Source organism: Rattus rattus, chromosome 3, assembly GCF_011064425.1.
Source record: "Rattus rattus isolate New Zealand chromosome 3, Rrattus_CSIRO_v1, whole genome shotgun sequence".
In the NCBI taxonomy this organism is placed as follows: domain Eukaryota; kingdom Metazoa; phylum Chordata; class Mammalia; order Rodentia; family Muridae; genus Rattus; species Rattus rattus.
The window spans coordinates 144,786,113-144,792,444 of NC_046156.1; the positions used below are offsets into that span (position 1 = coordinate 144,786,113).

General features: G+C 37.1%; 1 pseudogene; it reads right to left on the reverse strand.

Annotated features, from left to right (window-relative positions):
• Positions 1-2,031: 2,031 nt before the first annotated feature.
• On the reverse strand, positions 2,032-2,680 carry LOC116895962 (annotated as a pseudogene).
• Between the last annotated feature and the right edge of the window lie 3,652 nt (positions 2,681-6,332).

Genomic DNA, 6,332 nt, shown 5'->3' on the forward strand with positions numbered 1-6,332 from the left:
TATTATTATTATTATCATTATGTATCTCCCCTTTCTAACTTCTGTAACACTGTATCTCTGATAATTAATCTGGCGCTTGTGTATTAGTATTTATTATGTTCTAAGTGTTTCTACTTTTTCTTAAAGTAGACTCGATGTTCTTCAGGAGAGTGACTGTGTCTACATACTCAAGCATCTAGACCATTCTGAAGATATTCATTCCCAATTCATAGTAAAGGGTTATGACTCTGTTGCTTGAAAGGACCTCAGGACTTTTAAATTTAGTATCATAGTCTCTGTGCTGAAGAAGTTGGGAAGATGAGGGTCTCATCCAAATTCTGAGGCAGGTCAGGGGTGCCATCCCAGGCCAGTATCTTACGGTATGTGCCACCACTGCAGGCTGAACAGTTAAATATTCATCCAGTTCTTGCTTAATCTTTCTTATGAACTTGCTCAGCTTAAAGAGGAAAAACTAAATTCATTTAAATATTTTACAAATTTTAACGGCCCATAATTATATAAAATTTCTTAGATGTTTTAATTTTTAACAAGGCCTTCATTTTGTCATTTGTCACTGATACTGGTGACAGGAGTAGAATATATATTAAAATGTCAAGTATACTAGGATGATGACATTTCATCTAAGTGCATTATTAAATTTCATTTTAGAACTGATAATCCATATTTCCAAGGAGGTGAATTGCATTTGAGAATCCTTTCTTAAAGTGTCTCCAGTTGGTTTTCTATAGCTGTGTACTAACCGTCTCTACGTACAATCCCAGAGCTGCCAAAAGAGGTGAAATGATGCTTCCCACGGCACCATGGGAAGACCATGTGAAATTAAAGGCGTCTAAGTGGTTCTTCAAGGTGTAGAGGAGAATGAACATTTTGTGCCTCATAGAATGTCCTGGGGCCAAAAATTGGAACATCTTCTTTACACACAGTGATGGGAAGTGCGATCCAGGATGTGACAATTGAGAATATTTACTTATTAGAAAGCAATAGTATTCACAGGGCTACCAGTGACAGCCATGCAAGCCAAGTTCTCAGCAGTGTTTGAGAGCTGTGTTTCGGGCCATGTTGTACAAAGTTCTCAAATTTCCAAACTTTCCATTGGTAAAAAAACCTAATTGTAATTGTTGAAAATGTATACATTATGATTTGCTTTATAGTTACCTAAGCTTGGTCCTATGGGACGGACGTATTAGTAAGGGTGAAAATGTAATTTTATAGAGCTGTATAAAAATTAAAATTCCTTTATTTGTACATATATATGTGTGTCTATGTATATGCGTATGAATGCACAGATAACAAAGACTTCCCAGAGATTTTTAGCTTTCCTATGGAATTTTATCACGAATAAAAAAGATTACAATTCCTTTCAACCAATGCAGATTTACATTATGTTAATATTCCTGTTCAAGGTTCTTTGGAGAACTGCTACATAATGTACAAGGACCTTACCTTAAAGTTTGGAATGGGTAGTGCTCTCTCACGTTGATCAAGTCTCCCTTACACTGCCATCGCAAAGACAGAGTGCACTTATTTCATGTCAAAGTATGTCGATAGCCCTCACAGCGTGTAGGAAAGCAAATAACAACTTGCTGAAAAGTTCAGAGTATCATACAAACCACTGGTTAGGCGGAAAGACATGAAACTCCATTTATAGAACACAATGGCAACAGAGGATGGAAATGTCCTACGAGTGCTAAAGAAGAACAAATTTATAAATATTGAAACTATGTGTTTTTCCTTCCTTTAAAAGGTTTACCACATCAACTGAGAGTAATCAATCAATAAAGAAAAAGTAAACAGTGTTGGTGCCCAACATTCAGCAGCCTCCAGAGCATTTCTTAGTTTTTAGACATTTCAGTTAAGAGCTGTCTTATAACTGCTGGAATAAAACAGAGGCACCATTACCTCATAGGGAAATATGAAAAAATACTGTTAATTTCCTGAAGTATTTGAAAGTAATTCTGTTTTCATTAATAACTAAAATGGTATTTTTAGAATTTAATTATTCTTTCTGTGAAAATAATATACTTAGTTACATCAAATCTTCAAAGGTAAACATTGGCTTTTTAGTATGCTTGGAAACCTGAACCACAGTTTTGACTGCCAGTGGTGTGCTTTGTCCTTGGTAGGAACATCTTTGTTTCTTCTCTTTTAATTCTGATTACAAACCTTGGCTATATTGACTCCTATGGTAATAAAATTTATCTCAAAGAAAATCAGGTCTTCCGTAAGAGAGTTATGATTCTTTGAGGAAGTTGATAAATTCTTTTCCAGCAATATCTGAGCTTCATCAGTATCATATTCAAGTATTACATTAGCCCTGAACGACAGGCACACTTTATCAGTAGGAGCACCTGAAGCTTCGTGGTACAGGCTATCTGCCAATAAGAATCTGGTCTTCACTGAATTGGTAGACTCTTTCCTAAAGTCTGCTTAAATTCAGGAATCTGGCCTTTCAGTCCCCTCCCCCTTTTTGAGCAAAGTTGAGTCAGTCTTTTTTTTTTTTTTGGTTCTTTTTTTCGGAGTTGGGGACCGAACCCAGGGCCTTGCGCTTCCTAGGTAAGCGCTCTACCACTGAGCTAAATCCCCAGCCACCAAAGTTGAGTTCCATAAACTCATACTTCTAATATTGTTAATCTGGCTTTTTCAATGCTGTATCTGCAGTCTTACTTCCCGGGCACTTCATGAAAGAATACACCTTCCACAGACACTGCTTCAGGAGTCTCTGGGTGGAGCCTCCAGCAGCAGGTTCTAAGTAACAGCTCTCCTTAGCCTTGGCCATCTTGACCAAGCTACCTGTTCTTTTCTAATGAGAGACAGTAACGGAGTGGATCTGGATGGAGGGGAGGTGGGGAGAAACTGGGAGAACTAGAGGGAGGGGAAACAAATCAGGGTTTATTATATGAGGGAACATTATATTAGACAAAAGAAAAAGTGAAAAAAAACTTTGTTTCATTGATTCTTTTGTATTGTTTTTTGTTTGTTTTTATTTTATTGACTCGGTGCCCTGTTTGATTATTTTTTGCAGTGTAGCTCTTGTGGGTGTGACTTCTTTTTTGGTTTAGTGCTTTCAGGTGTGCTATTAAGTTGGCAGTGTGAGATCTCTTCTTTTTTATTAAATTTTATTTTTTATGTAGGTACTTAGGGCTATGACATTGTCTTTTACAATTACCTGCATTGTGTCTCATAAATTGGGGTATGGTGTATATTAATTTTCATTCTGTTCTATAAAGGAAGCTTTTTCTTAATTTCTAGCTTAGGTCATTTTTTTTTCAGTATACAGTTGTTCAGTTTCCATTATTGTAAGTTTTCTGTTATTGATATTCAGCTTTAATCCATGATGGTCAGATAGCATAAAAGACACACACTTTTGAATTTGGGTGAAATGTTCAGCAAACATCTGTTAGGTCCATTTGATTTGAATATTAGTTAGTTCCATTATTCTTCAGTTTTTGTCTGGATGACCTGCGTTTTGGCAAGAGTTGGGTGTTGAAGTCTCACACTATCAGTGAATGAGGGTCAATATGTGATTTTTACCTGTAGTAGTGGTTTTTTTTATACAACTTTGCATGCTTGTGTTTGCATAGATGTTAAGAATAACAATGTCCTGTTGGATTTTTGTTTTTGCAGAGTATGTAGTGTTCTTCCATATGTCTCCTGATTAGGTCTGCTATCAATTCTATTTTTAAACAGATATTTAAATGGCTATACTAGCTTGTTTCTTAGATACATTTGCTTAGAAAATCTTTTCCCATATGTTTAATTTGATGTGATATTTATCATTGATGTTAAGTGTGTTTCTTGGATGCAGGAGGATGATGGATTTTACTTCCATTCTTTTAATTTGTGTCTTTTTATTCAGGAATTGAGACCACAGATGTTGAAATATATCAGGGAAAAACCACTGTTGATTCTTGTGATTTCAGTGTTTGTGTGTGTGTGTGTGTGTGTGTGTGTGTGTGTGTGTGTGTGTGTGTTTCACCTCTTTTGATTTGCTGGTCTGTAATTATATATTCCTTGTGTTTTCTTGGTGTGGTTAATATTTTTAGGTTGGAGTTTTCTTTCTAGTACCTTTTGTTAGGGTGGGTTTATAAATATATATTGCTTAAATTTGGTTTTTATCATGGAATGTCTTATTGTCTCCATTTATTGCAGTTGAAAGTTTTGCCGGGTATAGTAGTCTGGGCTGGTATCTGAGGTTTCTTAGAGTCTGCAGCAATCTTTCCTGGATTTCTAGCTTTTAGAATCTCCATTGAGAAGTCAGGTGTAATCTAATAGGTTTGCCTTTATATATCGTTTTCTCTTTCCTTTTCAGCTTTTAACCTTTTTCCTTAGTTCTGTACATTTAATGTTTTTGATCATTATATGACAAAGGACTTTTCTTTTCTGGCCCAGTCTATTTGGTGCTCTGTATGCTTCTTGTACTTTGATCTATTTCTTTAGGTTAGAAATTTTCTCTTCTATAATTTTGTGGTATTTTCTTGGATTTTCATTGGGTGTCTTCTATTTTCTCTACTTTTATTATGTTTAGATTTGTTCTTTTCATCGTATGTTTCCTAGATGTTTCGTGGCCATGATTTTTTTTTTAGAGATTTATTTATTTACTTCATGTATGTGAGTATACTGTCACTGACATCAGACATGCCCATTACAGATGGTTGTGAGCCACCATGTGGTTGCTGGGAATTGAACTCAGGACCTCTGGAAGAGCAGTCAGTGCTCTTAACCACTGAGCTATCTCTCTAGCCCCATGGCCATGATTTTTATGATTTCATTCTTCCATCAATGTATCCTTTTTTTATTGTGTCTTCAATGCCTGGGATTCTCTTTTCCATTTCTTGTATTGTTTGGTAGACTTGCTTCTGAGGTTTCTGTTGATTTTATAAAATTTTCATATCCAGGTTTCCCTAAGTTAGTGGGCTTTTTTTATTGATTTTATTTACATCTTCAGGTATTGAACTCTTTTATTCATTTCCTTTCGTTGTTTATGTTCCTAGATTTCTTTAAGAGATTATTCATTTCATTTTAAGGCTATTCATTTAAAGGCTATTTTAAAGACTTTGTCTTGTATTTCAGCTGTGTTATAATTCTCAGGGCCAGTTATAATATGCTAGCTGGATTCTAGCACATACATACAGTCCTTGCTGTTATTGACTGTATTTTTATACTGGCATCTAGACATCTGGGTTTGGGAAATTGTAATTTCAGGTGCTGATATCTGGTCTTGTCTTTATTGGATAGCTGTTTTGTTCCTTGGTTTTTGTTCCCTTCTTTTAGAAATGTGTGGTCCCTATGTTTTGCCTGGTGGGAAATTCTTCTGGGATCCTGCTAAGTGTGGCCACTGAGGATCCAACTATACTACTCCGGGGCATATACCCAAAAGATACTGTAACAGATAACAAGGACACATGCTCCACTATGTCTATAGCAGCCTTATTATAATAGCCAGAAGCTGGAAAGAATCCAAATGTCCCTCAACAGAGGAATGGATACAGAAAATGTGATACATTTACACAATGGAGTACTACTCAGCTATTAAAAACAATGGCTTTGTGAAATTCACAGACGAATGGATGGAACTAGAAAATATCATTCTGAGTGAGGTAACCCAGTCACAAAAGAACACACATGCACTCACTGATAAGTGGATATTAGCCCAAAAGTTCAGAATACCCAAGATATAATTCACAAACCATATGAAGCTCAAGAAGAAGGAAGACCAAAATGTGGATACATCAGTCTTTCTTAGAAGGGGAAACAAAATACTCATGGGAGGAAATACACGATAAAATTTGAAGGAGAGACTGAAGGAAAGGACATCCAGAGACTGACCCACCTGGGGATCCATCCTATATGCAGCCGTCAAACTCAGTCACTATTGCTGATGCCAAGAAGTGCTTGCTGACAGGAGCTTGATATGGATTTCTCCTGAGAGGCTCTGCCAGAGCCTTACTGATACAGATGAGGATGCTTGTACTTAACCATCAGGCTGAGCACAGGGACCCCAATGGAGAATCTAGAGAAAGGCCTGAAGGAGCTAAAGGGGTTTGCAACCCTATAGGAAGAACAATAATATCAACTAACCAGACCCCCCCCAGAGCTCCCAGGTTCTAAACCACCAATGAAAGAGTATACATGGGGGGACCCATGACTCCAGCCACATATGTAGCAGAGGATGGCATTGTCTGGCATCAATAAAAGGAGAAGCCCTTGGTCCTGTGAAGGGTCCATGCCCCAGTGTAGGGGAATGCCAGGGTGTTGAGGTAGGAATGGGTAGGTGGGAAAGGTAGCATCCTCACAGAAGCAAGAGAGGGAATATGGGAGAGGGTGGAATTGGG